We start from the raw sequence: 21,912 nt of genomic DNA, 5'->3' as shown, positions 1-21,912 counted from the left end.
CATTTGTTGTTGGGATAGCAGTGGTTAGATTTTTGGTGAAAAGATAGGTCATTCAAGAAAAAATCAATACTCTGAATTGGACAATAATCTTACTGTCTTCCTGTGATTTCTGTAACTGCTGTTAGTCTGGTTTATCATACAAGTCATGCTTCTTTCAAACAAGCTTTAACGCCGCAAAACCTGCCACGTGGAAAGGTTGTTGAATGCAATCACAATTGGCAGTAAAGTTTTAATTAAATGTTCATCTGGTCAGTCACTCATGCTGTCTCGTGTACTCATTAAATTGCTGCTTTGCTTAATGCTTGTTTGTGGTCTACTATCCAAGTAGCTGATGATGTATACATCCAGCTCTATCTGACTCTAAATATTAACAACTGACCTTGTCTTGATAACTTCAAGGCAAGAGAAAATACTAACCGTTGTCTAGTCCTGAGAGGGTATTCAGCAATATCAAACACTTTCAGAGGGTAACTGCAGGCAGCCTAATATAATCAGCTCTCTTTTAGTCATGTAACTAGTTAACCAAAGTGGAAACCATTAAAAAGCTGCCTTCTAGCACAAGGTGGGGTCCCTATCCTTCCTTTCTCATTGGTATCTGCCCACAATTTTTTCAAACTGTGTCTTAAAGGAAACAAGTTCCTACTAAGACTAAAACATTGCCTTTATGAGGGGTGAAAAATAGCAAAATCACAGAAGAGAAATGCAGTGGTTTACTGATTGAGCTATGCGTTTATACTTCCAAAATGTTTCCTGGGGTTTAGTAGAGATAATAATAATATGATGTCTGGAAGAATATGGGCACATCTTGTTAACTCATCACATTATCAAAGGAAGCACTGTGTGATGCCAAGGTGTTTCAACTAAATATACAACAAATATGGTACACAACAGATTGACTTGATGCTGTTAATTCATTTAGCTAGGATCTGAGTTTATTGACTGCATTCCTGTCATTTATTGGATTTCAAGTCCATGGAAAGAAAAACAAAGTCTAGGAATAAGAGATCTCAAAACAGTAAATGTTTTTTTAGGGCTTGGATCCCCTCCTTAGTGCTTCCACTGCAACTTCTATGTACCCCTCATCTAAAATGTGTCAATACATTTTGAAACCTCCCACTTACCTGTCTGTTTCCCCCATTGGCCTGGAAGCTGCCTGTGTGCATTATTCCCACTGGGGCCCCAGGGCCTGGCATGCACTGTAGGTGATCTTTAAACTTGAAAAGGAGCTTGCCAGGAAGAGAAGTTAGGGATGGACACTCCTCCCAGAGGGAAGTAACTACATGAAGGAAAGCACAGAACAGGAGAAAGCAAGGCATTTGCAGAGGAGCAGCTTGTTTCCAGATGGCTGGAGAACACAGCTCAGGGATTATAGAGACTGGAAAGGTGGCTTGAGGCTAGACTCAGAAGGCCCTGAGTGTCATGATAAAGGACTGGATTTTAAGTAGTGGAACCCAAAAAGCAACGTGATCAGATCTGCAATTCAGAATAACTTGTAGGAGTATAGAAAATGGCCGGGGGCAAAGGAGATGCATTAGGTGACCATTGCAATGGCCCAGGATAGAGGAAAAGATGAATCAGGTAGCCACAGCAGAGATAGGCATGAGGGCACTGGTATAAAGACATGCCCAAGGTAGAACCGAAGTGGGGAATGAATTAGAGACCACTCTGATTTTGCAACTTGGGTGACCAGTTAATAAACAGCACAACTGATTGGTAAGATTTTAGTCTAATTCCTGGTGTGATTGCTAATAGACTCTGAAGAAAATAAAAAAGCACCAAGGAGAGGGAGATGAGGAGAAGGGAAAGGTTTGGAAAAGCAAAAGTTCTCATTATCAGCCTTAGTACTCAGGTAATTCAAGCAAAAAGGCTGAAACTACATTTTTATTCCCTATGACAGAGAATGATTTTTCTCAAGGATGAGGTAAAAATAAGTCTGAATATTTGTGAAACTCTTTATGCCCTTTGGAGGTAAAAAGGTACATACAAATGGAATACAGTATCCACAGGGTGAGTCATCAGCGTTATTTTAAAAGGGATTTGTCACATGGCAGTGGGAGGCAAAGAGAAGCAGAAGCAATGAATCTGTAATGAGAGGAAAAGAGAAATGAGGTGAAAGAAAGGTTCTGAGTGGGACTCAGGAGTGCCAGGCATGACTGATAGTGAAGTCTGATGCAAAGGGGTAAGAGAATTGGACAGAGGGACCTTTCTGCTTTCCTTGGGAGGAACTAGTGAAATTGGGACAGATTGCTGAGGGTGGAATGCTAGAGGAGTAACCTGGAATTATTTTTAGAAGCTAGAAAAGGAAAATTAGAGGCATCCCCGTTAAGAGAAATTTGCCCCACCCCACCAAAAAAAAAAAGAAATTTCAATCAAATATGAAGGATGCATGTTGATTTCCTGTCACACCATGCTGCTTAGAGTAATTGCTAAGGCTGTATAATCTGCTTCTTCCTGAAACTTGTAATTTTTCTCATTAACTTGTGATTGCTTCATCAAGGTGGAATTGCTGAATGATTTGTTTGGAAAGATGTCACATTCACAAAAGTCTGTGTGGTCAGACTGGATGATCTTAATCAGAATCATCAGATGTTGTGTGAGGGAAAACTGGATTCCCATTTCTATGAAGGCTGGGGGTTGGGATGGGAAGGGGTCAGTAGTAGAGAAGGGGATGGGAGAGGAAAGTATGGACAAATTAACCTGTCATAAGTAGTGGAAGAAAGAGGAAGGGATCATATTGTGATCTGTCTCCCTCCCTTCCCTTCTCCCTCCCCCCCCCTTCTCTCTTTCTCTCTCTGAGGTAGGCACTGGTGTGGTGGTTAGAAGCCCAGGTTCTGCCTGGATTTATAGACTGGCTTCATCCCTTACTATGCATATGATCCTGGGAAAATACCTTCATATCTCTGTGTCTCAAGTTGCCTCATTTATACAATTGAAATAATTATATTTCATAGAATTATTGTGAGAGTTAAAACACTTAAAACAGAGTAGGATGGGATAAGATGGAGGGTGGATCATAGGGAAAAGTGAATAGATACATTGCACATCTCCAAATGGTAGCTGGCAATTTACTGGTTGAGGCTTCTGTCTTTATCATTTTGGCAAAACTGGGTTTAATTTTCCATATTTTTCTAATAGCTGGATCTAACTAATCTAAATCAGAGTATGCTATGGAACACTTGTGCCATGAGAGCCTCTATTTTTTAAAAAAAGATTCCATAATCAATTTTTAGGAAAGGATCATACCAGCCCCCTCCTCTTGGACAACCATGATGACATAGCAGATCAAAGTCTCTGAAAAGATCAACCATGCTGAGGAACCCTCAGTGTTTCCTCAAGTTAATCTGAGCATAGAAGCCCTTTTCCATGTAATATTAACATCCTAGGGACACCAATTAAGTACAAGTTCTTCAAAACATTGCTAAATATCTGCTCAGATCCATAATACTGAAAGGACAAAGCTACAACCTATTAACAGCACTAACACAATCAAAAAGAAGAGTCTGCTTAAGTCACCTCACTTCTGGTGTCTCTTTTACCCATTAGATCCTGGAGTCCCATTTTGGAAATTGTAATTCTTGAATTTTTTTGTGAATGTGAGATGCTCACAGACTCTTTTATCCCTTAGATTTCTAATTAACTAGGCACTTCCCTTAGATTGCTAATTAACTAGGCACTACCTAATGTATTTACCTATCAGTATTTATTGAGCATCTACCATGAATAAGTTGTTGTGCTAAATACTGTTGGGGCAAAAACAGAACGCTAGATGGTTCCTAAACTTTCCAGATTCTGAGGCTTTACTTTTGCTCTTCATTCTGCCTGCAACATGACACCCTGACCCCACTTGCTTCATACCCAACCATCAGTCTCATTTCAGATGACACCTTCTCCAAGAAACTTTCTCTTATCCTTCCAACTGGATCTGACCAGTGGTTTCTCTATATCCCCAGATCTTTCTTATGACACTTGTTTTATTCTCCTATGAATTGTAGATACTGCAAGCTTCTTATTCCTTCTCAAAAATTGGAAGTTCTTGGCAGCAGGGACTTATCTCTGTATTTCTTTGGCACCTGCAACAAGGCTTGCCCATAGTCTATGCTCAACATACAGTTGCTGAACTGGAACAATTAAAAGGAATATAAAGCATAGTCCCCGCCACTTAAGTCATTTAGATTATAGTTGTGGAGATAATACCTGCACATGAGAAGCTAAAGATGACATAAGGCAGAGGTGATTGGTAATTGCTGAGTAAGTGAAATGGACAGAGGATGAGAGTATGTTTCTTTCAAAGAATCAGCTCCAACTGATTGGTAGTGGCTTCCTGACCGTGTGTGTTGAGTAAGCTCTTGAGGCTATTTCCTTGTTCAGTGGGAGGAGTATTGTGATTGGTTATTGATGTCTGCCTTGTGTTAGAGGATGGCCACTGGTGGCATGCATTCAGATTATTCAGTGATCCTGGTAGTTAACGGTGTATGGGGCTCAGAGAAGGTGCAGGTCACTGTGGACTGACTGGCTTGGTCAAGGAAGTCTTGAGCCATGGAGAAAGGGATTTCGACTAAACCGTGGAGGATAAGTAGGGTTTAAAGGCCAAAGCAAAGGGGGAGAAATGGTGTAAGCAAAAAGGTGTGGGGGTGGAAAAGACCAAGATATTTGTTTGTTGATTATTAGATTAATTTGTCCCTCGCATCAGACTGTAAACTCCCTGAAGGCAGGGCCCATTTTTGCTCCGCTCGTGACTATATATCAGTACCTGGCAGAGTGCCTGGTACAATACAAAAACACTCAGTAAGTATATGCTGAATGAGTAAGGAGTATGCCCAAGAAGATTAAGATGACAATTGGAAGAAATGAAGAATAGCAATGAAAGAGGAATGAAAAGTTGACTTAAGGAAAGGTTATTGAGGCTAAAGAATTAAGTTTATCTTGTAGACATTTTGAAAAGTTGAAATTTTGGGGGAGCAGCTTGGGTTGCATTGAGGTGTCAGTAGTATTCGAGTAATTCAGCTCACAGCTGAATACACATAATTCATTTTGAATCATTTCCCGTGGTGCGGCCTTGCCGTGAATCACCTGTGCCCACACTAGTAGGAAATGCAAATCACACCAATCCGTAGACATCCAGGCAAATCCTGAGGCTGTTCAGCTGAGGTTGAACATCCTGGGAGCCTGTGTTTCATGGATGGATCTCTGTCTCCTACCAGAAACAAAACAGGCATCTGTGAGTGGGCTGCAGTCCCAGCACACACAGTCAGAAATGGAGAAAAGTGTAGTGCTGACCCTCTCCCCCGCCCTCACCGGCACTGCTACTAGCAGCTCAATTTGGGAAGAAGATTCATTTCATACCCCCAGGGCAACTTCATGAACGAGCTGTGCTTGAGGCAAGTCTACATGAGAACATCAGAATCAGCTGAGAGAGAAAGTGGATATTTTCCACTTTTCACCAGGACTCAATTTAGGCATTTTTGTTTACTTTTCATTGAAAACAGAATAGACAAACTGATTATTGGTTATGATTGTCTTCATCAATTTTCTGTTATTTTTCTTCCTTGATTGGGATTCCCTAACTTATACATCATTGTAGTGTTCAAATTCTGTGGCATGTTTGGAAGAAGTTTTCCTGTGTCTCAAGGAATCAGACTTATTTAAATATTTCTGTTGACAACAGCAAAAGAATCTAATGGTTAGATTGGCGGCAATTCATTGAGACCAATGATCCCTGATATTTGGTTTCTGTGAGCTAATGGTAGAAACTGCGCTTTGTAAGTTTGGAATTAAAACTTATATTCACGTGGTTGAATGTGAGCACACTAAAAAATTTACATTCCATATAATATATTTAGTAAAAAAGATGTTGAAAATTAATGTTGAATTTAAAGTTAATTGCTTGGTGTAATTGAGTTCTGTTTCCTGATTTGGGTACTGGTTACATAAGTGTGTTTCATTCATGAAAATTCACCTAGCTGTTTGCTTATAATATGAGCTTTGTGATATGTATATTATACTTCAATTAAAAGTAGAAAGGAAGTTATTGTTTAGTTCCCTTTCTTCCTTATCATGTTTAAAACTCGGATTCATCAGGAACACAAGAGAGATAAATTTGGCAAGATTTAGAGGCAGCAGATTGTTTTATAGGTGGCTAGAAATGGAAGACAATAGCTGATTTCTAGTCACATTCACTTTGAAAAATTAATTTTGTGAATTTGATATTGTATGAATCATAGTCAACTGTGTAAATACAATACCATAGAGCATCACAACTAAAAGATGAAAGATTAAGAGTTTGGAAATCTTTTTCCTCCTAAGCAATGAAGTATTTCTCCATCTGTCTTTTCAAAAGCTGGAAGAAAGATCAACAAGCAAAGGAAAATTGCATAAAATGGAAAAGATCCCTGTGCACCCTGCTGGCACATTATCTTGATGTCCTGAAAATGCTCCTGTTTGCAAATACACTATTTAGAATGTTTTTACTTGCATTAATTCCCTGAAGCTTCACAGCAGAAGGCAGGTGAGATGAGGTAGGAAGGGCTGGAATTGTTATAATGTTTATAAAGAGTACAAAAAGAGGTAAGCAGCTTACCCAGGCTTCAGAACCAGGTAAGAACTCAGCCAGAACTCCTGTTTCTGGACTAATTGTCTGTTTGGTGTTCTCAAAGTATTCTGCATTGAATACTTGTTATTTTTATGATTAGAAAAAATATAAGTAAAGGTTGTTTAAAAAAATAAACCTACAAACTGTTATTAAGTATCCATTACTGATAAAGAAGGGTGCTAAGTACATTGAGCAGTAGAGACAGTTCATAAATCCTTTCTAATTGATAATGTCCTCCTCCCTCACAGGGGTCCTTAGCCTTCTCAGAAATTGAGTGGGGTGGGTTTTATCAACTACAAGCATACTACAGTAATGCCTACATTAATATTCTTTAACGAGACAACAGTAAACATTCTGTATTTGAAACTGATGAGCTGAATGTGGCACAGAAGTCAAAGTGTAATGATGGGGAGGCAAATCGTCTTCAATTAGTATAGCCTGTGAATAGACTGGGGGTATTCCACCAGGAGAACGTGAAGATACAAAGATTTCTGACTCCAGCTACTATTAAATAAATGTGATTTTCTTTTTTTTATTTCACAAGTATATAGTGTCTCTTTTATCCTCTTGTTTGAAAAAAGATGCATGAGTGATGTCCGAGTTTGTACTCTATCCTCTGTGTACTGTCTCCAGCAGTCTTCAGAGCAGACGGTCTCTGAAATGTCTTAGGGAAGGTACATAGTGAATCTATAGGAATTTTCTGCAAGGAACTTGAAACTGTTTTGTACAGATAGCTGTGGATTAAGGCTTATCTTTGTGATACTTCCCTGTGCTGATCTACAAGAGCAAGTCTGGAATGCTGAATCAGCTCCCCCTTACCCTCAGCTACAGTTGTGTCAGAATGTGTATTTTTTTAGCATCGGGTTAGGTTTGTGCTGAGCCCCATCTGCGGTTGGGATTGGTTGGCTGCAGGGTACGTAATCTCCTCTCCAGTGGTAACCATGGTGATGATTTGCAGCCTCAGCTCCCTCCTCTCCTCCCTTACATTCTAGAACTCAGAGGAGAAGATTGAAGAAAATATTCTTGCTTGTCTTTTTGATAATTGGTGTGACATTTAGGGCAGCATTATCTTTTGTTCTTCTCCGTACATTCAGAACTTAGCAAAGGGATAGAAACATAATAGTGGCATGGTAATTGTTTCCTGGATGCCTTTTGGGAAAAGAGGTGGACCACGCTCTCCTAAACTTTGGAGGCTCCTTTTCTTTTGTCCCTTTCTTTTCTCCCTGGTCCTAATATTTCCAAGCTGTCATGGGATTGCTGCTGTGTCCATAAGCATATCTGTGTATTGGGAAGATTTCTAAGATATAGAGCAAGAGATAGAGGGAAGGAAATTGTAAAAAGCAGTCTCTTGACATTGAGATTAACTTAAATGTAAATAAAAATTTTATTCTTTTCTCAGTTACATTTTGTGTGCATATGTGTACAGCTTTTAAGCAAAACCCAATTTAAAAAGGTATAACTATCCTCAGAGTTCATTAATAAATCATATGAATTGCTATGAAGAGGTGTAATATATTAAGCTCTGCAGGAAGAGATTATGATGAATGGTGTCATCCATCTTACATATTCCTACCCTTCTAATCTTGACGTAAAATTGGATTTATGTAAGCACTTGGAATTTTTAATTTTTTTGAAAGGTATTTAATTCAGCTTATGAGCAAGGGGGTTGGCTTCTTTACAGGCTGAAGTACATGTGAGGAAGTCAAGATACTGCAGCTACATCTCCTATTTTTGTACTACACAGATCTTGCTTACTTGCAAAGATTCAAGGATTTAAAATTGTTAAGACCATGAACTCTGATTTAATAGGAACACAATGAACAAAGCTTTGTTCAGTGGGATCTTGTTTAACTGCTTTTATTGAGAGATGGTCTTGGTGTAGTGGGAAAGATATGGCACTGGAGTCAGACAGCCCTGGCCTCAAATTCTAGCCTGGGTAGTCAGGGGCTGCGTGTCCTTCAGTAAGCTGCGAAAGCTCCCTATGCTCCATTTTCCTCCTCTGTAAATAATCTGACCTAACTCACGTGTTTGTGGGAATCAAATAAGATACACAGATGAACAAAACAGATAAGAGACAAGATCCCTGCCTTCATGGAGATTATGTTCTGGTTGGGGCAGTGGTGGGGAGACTGCATGCACACACACACATACACACACATAATCAAAGTGATGCCAGACGGTGATGAGTGCTATGAAGAAAAATGAAGCAGGGTAAGAGGAAATGAATGATAGCAGCAGGTGGAGGTGGTGGCGGTGGTTGGTGGCAGTTTGTGTTCTATTTTCAATGGGATGTGGTCAGGGACGTCTTTCCTGATAACATCCAGAAGAGCATTCCGGGCAGATGGCAGAGTTAATGCGAAAGCCTTGAGGCAGGGGTGTGATTGACAGTTGAAGAGCAGCGCCAAGGTCTGTGGCTGGCGCGGATGACTGAGACGAGGGTAGGAGAGAGGCTGAGGAGTTCCTCACAGGGGCAGAGCATGCCCTGTTGGCCATGGGAGGATTTTATTCTGAGTAGAATGAGGAGAATTTAGAGATTTTTGAGCAGAGCCATGATGCAATGTTTTATATTCTAAAAGGATCTTTCTGCCAACTGTATAAAGAATAGATTCTAAGGGGTCAAGAGTGGAAGCAGAGGTTCCAGTTAGACTATTAAAATAACCTAGTCACAAGAGGATGGTGACTGGGGCAGTTAACAGAAGAGGTGGTAAAAAAAAAATATTGGGGATTTTTTTCCCAGTATTTAAACAGCTTTGTTGAGGTGTAATTTACATACTATTAAAATTCACCCATTTTGAATGTACAATTAATGTGTTTGGTAAATTTATAGAGTAGTATAACTTTTGCCACAATCCATTTCCATAACGTCAAAACATCACTCATGTCCATTTGTTCCCACCTCTAGCCCCAGACAAACACCCGCTTTTTGTCTCTATAGATTTGCCTTTACTGGACATCTCATAAAAATGGAATCATACTCTATATAGTCTTTTGGGTCTGGCTTCTTTCACTGAGCATTATATTTTTGAGGTTCAACCATGAGGGAGCATGTTTCAGTAGTCTACTCCTTTTTGTTGCTAAATAATATTCCACTGCATGGATATACATATTTTGTCTATCCATTCACCAATTGATGGACATTTGGATTGTTTCATTTTTTGACTAATTTGACTAATGCTGCTATGAATGTTCATGTGCAAGTTTTTGTGTAGACATATGTTTCACTTTTCTTGAGTAGATACTAGGAGTGGAATTGCTGGGCTTTATTGTAAGTTTGAATTTAATTTTTAAGAAAGCAAAAAAATTATTTTCCATAGTGGCTGTACAATTTTTTATTCCCCCCAGCAATGTGTGAGGATTTAGGCTTCTCCCTAGCCTCTCCAACATTTGCTATTTTCTATCTTTTTTTTTTTTTTAAATTATAGCCATTCTAGTGGGTGGAAAGTGATATCTCATTGTGATTTTAATTTTCATTTCCCAAATGACTAACGATGTTGAACATATTTTCATGTGCTTATTGGTCATTTGTATATCTCCTTTGGTAAAATGTCTATTAAAATCTTCTACTCACTTTTTAATTGGTGTACTTTATTTTCTTGTTATTGAGTTACAAGAATGCTTCATATGTTTGGGATACAAGAAGTTTACCAGTTATTTGATTTGCGAATATTTTCTCCCAATCTGTAGCTTACCTTTTAGTTTTCTTAATCATATCTTTTGATGCACAAATGTTTAGTAGTTTGTTAAAGCCCAATTTATTTTTTCTTTTATGAATCATGCTTTTGATGTCATATCTAAGAATTTCTGGATGTTTGAAAGGTAAATCTAATAGGATTTGGTGATAGACTGGATGTTGGGTATAAGAGAAAGACTAGAGCCAAAGAAGATTCCAAATTTTTTGTTCTGAGCAACTGGAAAAAATGGGGTTTCCATTTACTGAGTGACTAAAGACCAGGGAGAAACAGTTTAGGGACTGGGAATCAAGTTGTTTCAACCAAGTTAGGTTTGAGATCCTTATTAGATATAATGTGAGAATATAAAGTAGACAGATTTAGAAGCTTGGAGATCAGATGCTTGTGACATAAATCCAGGAGTTGTCAGCACATTTAAAATCATGGCTCTATGATATTACTTAGGGAGTGGTGGTGCATAGAGAAAAAAAAGAGGCCAAGGTCTGACTCTTGAAGCACCTAAATTGATAGAAGTCAGGGAGAAATGGAGAAACCAGAAATGAGACTGAGAAAGGACACCAGTGTGCCAGGTGAACCAAAAGAGAGAGTCGTGTTTGGTGGGCAAGTGGAAAAACTGATTCAAGAAGGGGTGGTGACCAGCTGTGTCAAAGTGTGCTGATACATGAGAAAAATAAAAGGATTGAAAATTCGTCATTGGATTTGGTATATGCAAGAACACTGTTGGTGGAAAAATGACCAGATTCTGATTAGATTTGGTGAAAGAGAAAATGGGGGAACATGGAGACCACAGTTAGAGACAACTCTTTTGAGGAGATTAACCATAAAGGAGAGCAAGAAAAATGGGACTGCAGATGGAGGGAGATATGGAGTCACGGGTTTTGTTCTTGTTGTTTCAGCATGGGAGATATACAACAGAAAAGGAAAAATTGATGGAGGAGAGAGAGAAGAGATAAATGCAGAAGTGAGATTCCTGAGAACATGAGAGGATCTGTGTTTCAGTGACCAAGTGTCTGTAGAAAGGAACATGGATGGTTGACCCTTTGTACACGTAAAATGGTGAAGTTTGTAAGGAGAGGTGTATGCAGGTTGGTAGATTTGTTTGTGGGAGCATGTGGAAGCTTGTGTCTGACTGATATTTTTTCAAGGTCATCACCTGAGAGTGGAAAGGAAGAGAAGATGTTGGCTTGGGGAGAGAGAAGAAAGCAGGAAGATGACATCTAGAAGAGTGGGAGAACTATTGGACTAGAGAGATGTTAGACTGAAGGAGGGAGAAAAGTATAAAGGGGTTTATGGTGAATACAAGGGAGTGATTGTACTAAGATTAAACTGGGAAAGGAGGGAAGTGAAGACATTGGGGGTGATAGCAGAAAGTTGGGAAAATCAATGTATTTGGGGTCATAGTGGAGTTGAAGTATTGTTAGAGTCAGGGAGCTGGAAAGAATGAAATACAAAGATAGAATGTGTTGGTGAAGGAACTAAAATAATGGAAGAGATGACCTTCTTTGGTAATGACAATGTCTGGAGGATGACCATGGGAGTGAGGATGGAAAACAAGATTACTGGAGGAGAGCAGGCCAGCATTTGAAAAAATCATCCACATGGATTTTGAAATCAGCAATTATGGCAGGAAAAGAAAAAGAGGGGGTGGGGGGAAAAGAGAGAGAATGAGAGAGAATGAGAGGGAGAAATTCAACAATGAAGGCTAGAGTTTCCTGGGCCTAGCCTCCAGCCTTGGGATCTCTGAAGGTCTAGTCAAAAAGATGATGTGAGAAAGACTGTTTGGGAAGAGAAGTCTGTGAGTGAGTGTGACCCTGGCTAAGAGAACCATGAATTAAAAGGAAATCTTCAAGAAATGAATTTTAAATGGGTCTAAATATAGTCATTACAAAATGAATTTTAAATTATTTCTTGTATATTCCAAAGTATTACATATTCATTTATTTAGTACTAGTTTAATAGAAATCATTTCATAGAAATAAAAAAAAAAAAAAAGAAAAAAAAGAAAAAGAAAGCTGGGTCTGATCCTATAGAGATATTTGGAAATATTGTCTCATGGTGTTCTCTTCAAAGTCTCTGGGAGGAGAAGTTAGGGGGAGGGAGAAACAGTGTTCTGGAAGCAGCAGATTCAAGGAGGACACTGTGCCAGTTTGTGTGTATTGTGTCCCCCAGAAAAAGCCATGTTCTTTGATGCAATCTTTTGGGGGCAGACATATTAGTGGGGATTAAGTCGAAACATTTGGATTAGGTTGTTTCCATGGAGATGTGCCCCAACCTTCCGTGGGTGATGACTCTGATTGGATAGTTTCCATGGAGGTGTGGCCCCACCCATTCAGCGTGGGCCTTGAAGAGTTTACGGGAGCACTGTATAAACTCAGACAGAAGGAGTGAGCTTGCTACAGCCAAGAGGGACACTTTGAAGAACACATAGGAGCTGAGAGAGAGAAGCTGCAGGTGAGAGATGGTTTGAAGACGGCCATTGAAAGCAGACTTTTGCTCCGGAGAAGCTAAGAGAGGACAAATGCCCCAAGAGCAACTGAGAGTGACATTTTGGAGAGAAGCTGCGGTCTAGAGAGGAACGTCCTGAGAGAAAGCCATTTTGAAGCCAGAACTCAAGAGCAGATGCCAGCCATGAGCCTTCCCAGCTAACAGAGGTTTTCTGGATGCCAATGGCTTTCTCCAGTGAAGGTACCCTTCATTGATGGACACTTTATGGCCTTAAGACTGTAACTTTGTAATCAAATAAATCCCTTTATAAAAGCCAATCCATTTCTGGTGTTTTGCATTCCAGCAGCATTAGCAAACTAGAACAGACACTTGTCTTGAGGCTAGCGCTACAAGAAAGGTGGGAGAAAAACTGTCATGTGCCTGGTACATAGCAGGTGCTCCAAGAATGTTAGTTTCCTTTCCAAAGTCAGCAGCAGAAAGTTCCTAGAGTCTGAATGTTTTTAATTTTTAAATTAATTATCCAATATTTGGCTTAGCCAAAGGCTGCAGTGGCTTGGCATTTGCACTACTCTAAGTCTCCTTTCAAGGCATATAAATGTTTTGGTTTGTTTTAAACGACCCTATATATTTTTTAGGTCATGGTGAAACACACATAGACATGTACTGACAGGCACAGTTTCTCAAGTGCACTCATAGAGCAACTAATAAATGTAATTTTACCCACTTTGGAGGTAAGACGGTTGGTTGAAGTTAGTTCTCTTTCTGTAGCTTTGAAACTGCATGTTCTCTGTGTGACATGACATAACCATTAGAGGAATTAGCCTCCTTATTCTGATGCTATGTTCACTGTTATTCAGTGATATTCATCAGCTTCTTAGTCCTAATATAGTCTCAGTAACATTAATGCCCAAATTATATAGGCTCTTGACTCCCTACCTGTTGCTACAGCACCGGAGCCCCTTGCAAAGCCCCTTTTCCCAAGTATTTCTGAAACCCTCCAAGAGGTCACTTACAACGCCCTGTGAAAGTCCTGCTTGCATCTCCCTGTAGCCTCTGTTGCTGCAGAAGCTGGGTTGCTCTTAAAGCAGGGATAGCCACCAGTCCTGAGGGCTCGGCAAAGTATGCTTTGAGCTGATACCCTCTCTCTTGCTTGTCTCTGTCACCTCACGATGCAGAATCCTGGCAATTTACATGGATCCCTGATGGTTTTGGACGTAAGACCGAGAAACCGCACTCCTCCTAATTATGCTTAGTTGGGAATGGAGAGAGTCCCACGAAGGGGGAAGTGTTAAAAAGAAGCAGCTCTTTTACCAAATTCATACAGCTTTTTGTCCCAGGTCTCATACATGTCCATCAAGGCAGCTGAGCTAAGACAAGTTCCAAGCACCAGTTGTCATAATGAATGTGGAAATCACAACTCCCCTCCTGCTCTGAGACCTGCTCTCTGTAGGTCTAATCATCACATCAGAGCCTTTTTTTTTCAATTTCTGGTTCTCCCCCTGGCCCTGCAATCCCTCTCTGCAACCTGACTGCAGTGGCAGCCTTTTCCCACAATCCCTGAAGCAAAGCAGTCCTTCAGCTAATTCTCCATTTCTCGCAGCACCAATTGTGGACACTGTAAGTTTTTCCGTCTTTCTCTCTGTTTTCTGGCTTCAGCCCTCCCCCAGGCTCATTGGCATTGTGGTGAATCCTTGCATGCAAGTAGGCACTTAGAGGGAGGGGTGCTGCCCACATCCACAAAGGAGGTGTTCTTGCCAGACATTCCATTAGAGCTTCTTTCATCCAGATGATAAAATCCGATCTAAGCACAAACCCACAAGTCAATAAGATTTGTAAAACCAGCACAGGGACCTTCGCAGAGAACAGGTAGAACCTGGGAACATTCCGTTTTCTACCATTGTTGATTCACTGGGTTAAACTCGAGTTATGCCATCTGATATAAAAACCACACATTCCTTTCAATGCTATTCTCATTTATTACACTCCCAATCTGTCTCATATCTCCAAATATGCCATAATTACTGCAGAGTATGCAGCTTTAAATTTTTTTTTTTGTTTTTCCTCACAGGTGCTTACAAAGTCCTTTTTTTTTACAAAACATAAAAGGGAAAATTCGTGATTGTTATAGTAAACCTAGGGAAATGAAGTAAAAATGCAAAAATAAGAAGCATAACTCCCAAATCATCTATAATCCTGCCATACATAGATATATTACTATTTCTATTTTGCCTTTATGAATTTTTAAATAGAATTAATCATATACAATTTAGTCTCTTTAAAAATATTAAATAGTATGCCCAGAGATTTCTTTAACATCGATTGATTAATCTGACTGAAGAGCTAAACAATAAATAAAAATAAAGTGAAATTATATTAAAATTAATATAAAAAACATCTACTACTACTGAGTTTTTCTTTGAAGCAATCCTGCAAGTCTAAGGCCTAGTCTACAACCTCAAGAAAAAAAATTGAAAAAACAAGAAACAGAAGCTGACTATTTTCAGTTTCTGTTCTACCTCAATATAAAGCAAGCCCCTTGCCTTGACTTCCAGGAGTCAGTGTTCAGTAGCTATGATTGGCAGGCTTCACTACAATGCTGAAATGTTGGAAAAAGTGACAAATCATAAATGCTACCCAATAATTCCAACTGTAGTGAGACTTTGATCCCCACCTAGGAGATGTTTGCAAAATGATTCATGAGTGATTTGAACTGGGGTCTCCAACCCCTATTTCAAGAGAATTGAGAAAAGGGAATTTATGATGACACAGTCTGTCTATTTCCAGGCTGATGTTCACAATACGTTTTTGAGAGCAGGTCATGTGGCAGCTATTTCATTCAACTGGCAGGCCCTTGCCTTCTACCAGGACGGATGGCCTCATGTAGGAAATTTGCTAACCAATTTCATTTTGGCAAGAAAGACAGATACATCAATATGATGTAAAGAATACATTAATATGAAATTTTCTCAAATAAAGGGTACAGATTTATTTTCAAAATGTATGATTATCTATCTGATGCCAATGGGCCTATATGAATAAAGGTAACATGCATGCTGGTTTCTGGAGTGCATGCAGTCCCACCCTCCTTTTGCGTTTTACCTGCTCTAACACCTCTTTAAGCTTAGATTTGGAAAAGAAATATCAAATTAACCATCATGGAGAAAATTGTTCATCTGGTTCAGGAGGAGCTGAGGCATATGGTAAGTTAACAGTCTGACAGGTAATGCTGACTGCTCCTCAGAGATTTATAGTCCAATTTTTACAGTTTAAATTGGACTGGGTAGAGTTTGTATCGAGTTCACTTTGGCATTAGGAAAGTGTCCAGACTGACGTTGCTCTATTTGTGACTTGAAGACTCCTCTCTGATTCCACCTTGCAAATCAAACACTGATAACTCCCATGCACAACAGGACCAATGACAGGCCCTCAAAGCAAGTGCCTTCCCTTCCCCCTTCCCAGGCTGGCAGCCTGCACAGTTGAGGAGTTTGTCATTTTTCAGATCGTTACGAGACACATATAGCAGGTATACATCTCAGTCCACAAATAAAATTGTGCAAGAAATCTAACTTTGTTTTTTGAATCTCTACTTAATATTGATTTTGAACCACCTTTCACCAGGATTGGGCAAAATATTCTCAGTCAATTTGGAGTTTCCTCTTCCCCCTACCAGTCCCACCCTGGGTGAAGTCTAAACTGCAGGAGATGTGAGCCAATCCAGTCCTTGGAAACTACTGTTTCATACAAGTCACCATTGGGACATCCCTCAGTTGCATCTACTGGACTCTCCCCTCTACTTCTGAGCTGTGGGTCATCCTGTGGCTTGTGTGCCCCACTGGGGACCCTGGAGTTCTGTCCTCCTGCTGTGGTCCTGCCCAGAAGGGGGAGCCTTTTCCTCCTCCTCTCGATATTCGGGACCCAGCTCATGTCTCACTTCCTCCATGAGACCTGTCTTTGTGACTCTACAGCCTATTTTCTCTTTTCCCTTGAAGATCCTATAGCACTCATCTAACACTTGTCATGTAGGGATTGTGTTCTCATTTTTCTTATGCATGCTTGTAGGACTTTTTAGGGATAGGCTCTGTGCTGGTTTGGATGTATTATGTACCCCCAAACGCCATTATCTTTGATGTAGTCTTGTGTGGGCAGGAAACTTACTGGTGTTGATTGGATTGGAAACTTTTGATTGGATGTTTCCATGGAGATGTGCTCACTCAATTGAGGGCGAGATCTTTCATTGGATAATTTCCATGGAGGTGTGGCCCCGCTCATTCAGCATGGGCCTTGATTAGTTTACTGGAGCACTAAACAAGCTCAGACAAAAGGAGCAAGCTTGCTACAGCCAAGAGGGACCCTTTGAAGAATGCACAGAAGCGGATAGAATAGCTGCAGATGAGAGGCAGTTTGAAGACTGCTGTTGAAAGCAGACTGTTACTCGGGAGAAGCTAAGAGAGGACAAACACCCAAGGAGCAACTAAGAGTGATACTTTTGAGGAACTGCAGCCTAGAGAGGAACGTCCTTGGAGAAAATTGTGTTGAATCCAGAGCTTTGGAGCAGACACCAGCCACGTGCCTTCCCAGCTAACAGAGGTTTTCCAGACACCATTGGCCATCCTCCAGTGAAGGTACCCGATTGCTGATGTGTTACCTTGGACACTTTATGGCCTTAAGACTGTAACTGTGTAACCAAATAAATCCTCTTTTATAAAAGCCAGTCCATTTCTGGTGTTTTGCAGGGTAGCATTAACAAACTGGAACAGGCTCCATCACCTTTATCTTCAGATCAGCCTGATATGTCTTCCTCAAAAGTCTACATGCCCATGGGGAAAGGTGAAAAAGGAGGCACAGGTAAAGGGAAAAGAAAGACGATGCATGTGATAGGGTATCAAGATTATGACCAGCAAATAAATAAAACACCCTTTGTGTATTTGTTATCTTCTGCCCTACATTGTAAGTTCAAAGGCAGGGTCTCTACCAGCATCCATCCCAGTGATTCAATTGATTGATGGCACATCTGCTGTATGCTGACCCTATCCTGAGTATGATGAGGAAATAAAAAGGAAATTTATAAAAAAGCAAGCAAAACCCCACCAATGCAACATTTCTTCTCAAGATGCTGATCAGGAAAAAACATACATGCAAATGATTAATGAATAAGCCCAAATGATGAATTTCTCTATCATTTTTTATTAGTAACTCGCAGCAAGTCCAGTTTAGTTCAGGCAAAGTTTGTTGCATTTCTATAAATGACTGTGTACTAGGTCTTGATGATACAGAGAAAACAAGCTATGAGTAGGGGTTGCATTTCATCTGCCCCACTTGGAATTTCTTAGCAGGTGGGCATCTTATTTAGATATGAACACAGATATGCAAGAGACTAATTTCTTCTTAAACGGATTATTCATTTTGAAGGAGGTACTCGAGAAGTCCAACTTACTACTAGTTAGAGGAAGGAAAAAAATGTATGGTGATTTCAGATGGACTGTAAGTAAGCTGGAATCCTTTCAAGCCAGGAAGCTTCTTGGGTAGTTAACCTAGAAGCAGTTCTATACAGGTTGCTGTATACAAATTTTTATTGAAACCCAAAGGGACACTCAATTTGGATAGGTAATGCAGAAGATGCACATGTACATTATTATCTAAACTGAGACATTTTTGAAAGTGAAAGGGGGCAGTACTAATAATTATGCCAAGACAGCAGGAGGCATAAACCTGGAAGTGTGGCCACCCTAGACTTGCAGAACTGACTGCCAGAGTGAATGAAAAGAATTGAAGGACTGTTATAGGCTGAACTGTGTCCCTCAAAATTCGATGTGTAGAGGTCCTAACCCCCAGTGCCTTAGAATGTGATCTCATTTGGAATAAGATCATTGCAATTGGAATTAGTTAAGTTAAAATGAGGTCATTGGAATAGGGTGCTCCCTTAATCCAATATGACTGGTGTCCTTAGAAGAGTGAAACAGTCTCCCCAGAATAATTCCACAAGCCTATCTGCCACCTTCAGAATTCACCCTTTGCAAATTCCTTGAACCTAGGCTTTATTGTTCCCAGATCTAGAGTTATCATGATGTTTTCTTGCCCCTTGGGACTGGTGGGATAAAGGACTGACTAAAGATGGTGAATATTAGAAACCAAGGAAAAAGTATTATTTGGTTGTGTTTTCTTGTATGGAAGTTTTGGGTGATGCTGAGGTTTGATAATGTGCTCAAAGTATCACCTCAGTTAAGGGCAGATCTCTAGCTCAAACCCAGCCTGGGTAATATCAGAACTCAGGTGCCTAATCAATATGCTACTCTGTATCAGTCAGATGTGGTCATGAAAACAGAGGTTGCTATTTTTTTCATTATGAAATGGTTTAATACAGGGCATTTAAGGCTTATACAGCCTTTGTAAAAGCCTCCCATTGGAAGGGAGCAATGGTCAGCAAGGGCTTAGATCTGGAAATATGAGTAATGCAGTGATGCTATGACTGCTGATTTTAGCTGCCTGCAGTACCTGAAAGATGCTGGCAAAACCCTCTGCCATCCTTTTGCCAATACCTGTGCACATGCCTAGAACTCTTACCAGAAAATAACACCCTACCCTTTTCTTCTGCCTTATAAACTTTGCAAAGTGCCACCCCCTGTTTGGATAATAAAACAGACTCCTGCTGGCAAGGAAATCTGAGTAATGCAGTTACCGGGCTTTCAACTCCTATGGCACAAGGGAGAGCATGGAAGGACGGGGAAGGTACTGAGCATCCCTAGATAACATCAGGTCACAGGTTATGAGACCAACCATAATTTGCTTAAATTTTCCCCTTCATTGGACATTTAGGTTATTTCCCTCACTGTGGCTATAAATGAGCCTGGGATAACTCAAAGTTCACTGGCTCATGTCCCTATCTGTGTATTTCCTAGCCACCAGCCCCATTCCAGGTGCCTCTGGGAGCTCAGGTGAGCTCACCAATGGTGTCCCTTGCTCCTCCGTGCCTGGCCCCTTGCTGATGCTTCCTGCGCACACAGCCACTTGAGGGCAGCACCTTCCTGCTGACACTGCAGCTGGTGCCCACCACGGGGATGCTGTGTCTCTTGTCTCTTCCCAGGGTAGCTCTCGTCATCCTCCCAAAGCTGTGGTCCCTCAGTTTGCCAAGGCATGTCTCCAGTCCATCTGTGTTGAACCCAACTGGGGTTCCCTCCCCAGGTGGAGGATGCTCTACTCTGAGTTTTCTACTTCCTGAGCACTGGAACTGTCTTCTTGCTTCTGTGTCTCATTTACGGAACAGCTTCTTCAGCCTCTGTGGGTAAACCTCTCTCCACTGTGGGTAGACCTGATCCATGGGCCTCGGTTGGAAGCAGACACCTCATTACGTGCTCCATGGTGCCCCCATATCAACTCCTCAGTGTCCAAACCAAGCTTCCTTCTCAGGGAGTCTTTCTGCCATGAAAATCAACCCATGCAAAAGGGCACCAGTAATTGCCAACTGACACTTCATGATGTATGTGACATTTGTCATCAGAACCCTTATGGTCAGAAAATTTCTTCATATCCACTGCTAAGATGAAAATTTTGGACCATCACTCTTTGATCATATTCTTTCTTTAGGGTAGATTCCTAAAAATGGAATTACTGTATCGAAGGGAATAAACATTTTTAAGGTTGGTGACACATATTGGCAAACTCCTTCCAAAAGACTGTACCAGTTTATTCTTCCATCTGCATCATGGCTCACTGTACCCTCCAACGAATGGAATCTCTCTCTGTATTATCTTCATCTTTATCACCATCATCACCACCACCATCATCGTCTCTCCATATATTATACCATATTATTCTCTCTCTCTCTATCATCTGTCTGTCCATCCATCCATCCATCTGCTTTTCACTTAGGTTGCTTTGCTTGCCATATTAAATCCCCCTTATAGATATATATCCTTAGGACTCCAAAACATTTAACCTTCCAAGAATGGGAGGAAGGCAACACACCTAATAAGCTTGTTTTGTCATGTTACAATTGTAATTGTTGACTGAATGCAAGGTACTCTTTCAGAGGTTGTAGAAGTTATATCTCTAAGGATTAGGTTCGGCTGTGACTGACAGATGCTCCAAACTAACAGTGACTTAAGCTAGCCATTTTTTCCCCTCTCTTATAGCAACAAAATCAGGAGTTAAGCAGGCAAAGGCTAGTATGAGGTTCACAGAACCCAATCACCTTTTATCTTTCATTTCCAAGTTTGCTTTCACATTCCATGCAGCAGGAAGGAGAAAATGGAACAAAAAGCATGGGGTTTTTCTTTTAGGGATACTTTCCATAAGTTGCACACATAACTTTATAACTTTCTCTTATAGCTCATTGCCCAAAAAGTGGTCATATAGACAAATAACTGCAAGGGAGTACGGAAAAACATTTCTTTATTCCAAGTGATTATTTTCTAGCTAAAGAACTAATATTGAGTTAAGTAAACAACTGATATTGAGTAACAAATATAAGTGTATGTCCTGGATCCATAAATATAAGATATGATATCTGTTCTTAAGTTACTTACAAATTACTTATATCCTGGAATGCCTATGTTCCTTCTTTATAAATAAACACATTGTAGTAGATAGCCTAATATTTTTCTTCCTTTTAATCATTGTCTGCTTTCCCTTTGACTTAGCTTACAGTTTCAGAGCTACTTTAAATTCATTTTGGACTTCTAATGGCTGTAACTTCTCATACTTTGCTTGCTTCCCTAGCCCAGTCTCCCTGTCTGGCCATTAATTGATCTCAGAATAAACACTCAAATGCAGCAGGTGAGTTGGTAGCCTGAAAGTCTGCTTCATAAACTTTCCTTTACAAAAGAACAATGAAAATGCACTAAAACAAAAAGGAACCAGAGAAAAAAACTGAGAGAAAAGGAAAGAAAGACCATAGGTCTCAGTGATAAGCATTTCGATTTACAATGACTATAGCCTCCATCATCCAAATTAAAAAACAAACAAACAAACAAAAAACAATCTGGACAGGCTGGGAGCTTTAATGGAGAGGTATTCATCAGTGGACTCCAGGTAATTTACAGAGGCAGGATTTGATCATGGCATTCTGTAGACCTTATACATCTCATCCAAGGATTTCCAAGTGAGTAGCAGCCAGAAATTAGGAAAACATAATTTCATAAATCACTGGACAGATAAACAAAAACTGTGATACATGTTTTACGGATTAGTGAG

Source organism: Choloepus didactylus, chromosome 2 (assembly GCF_015220235.1).
Source record: "Choloepus didactylus isolate mChoDid1 chromosome 2, mChoDid1.pri, whole genome shotgun sequence".
NCBI classification, from domain to species: Eukaryota; Metazoa; Chordata; class Mammalia; order Pilosa; family Megalonychidae; genus Choloepus; species Choloepus didactylus.
This window is presented reverse-complemented; position numbering follows the sequence as displayed.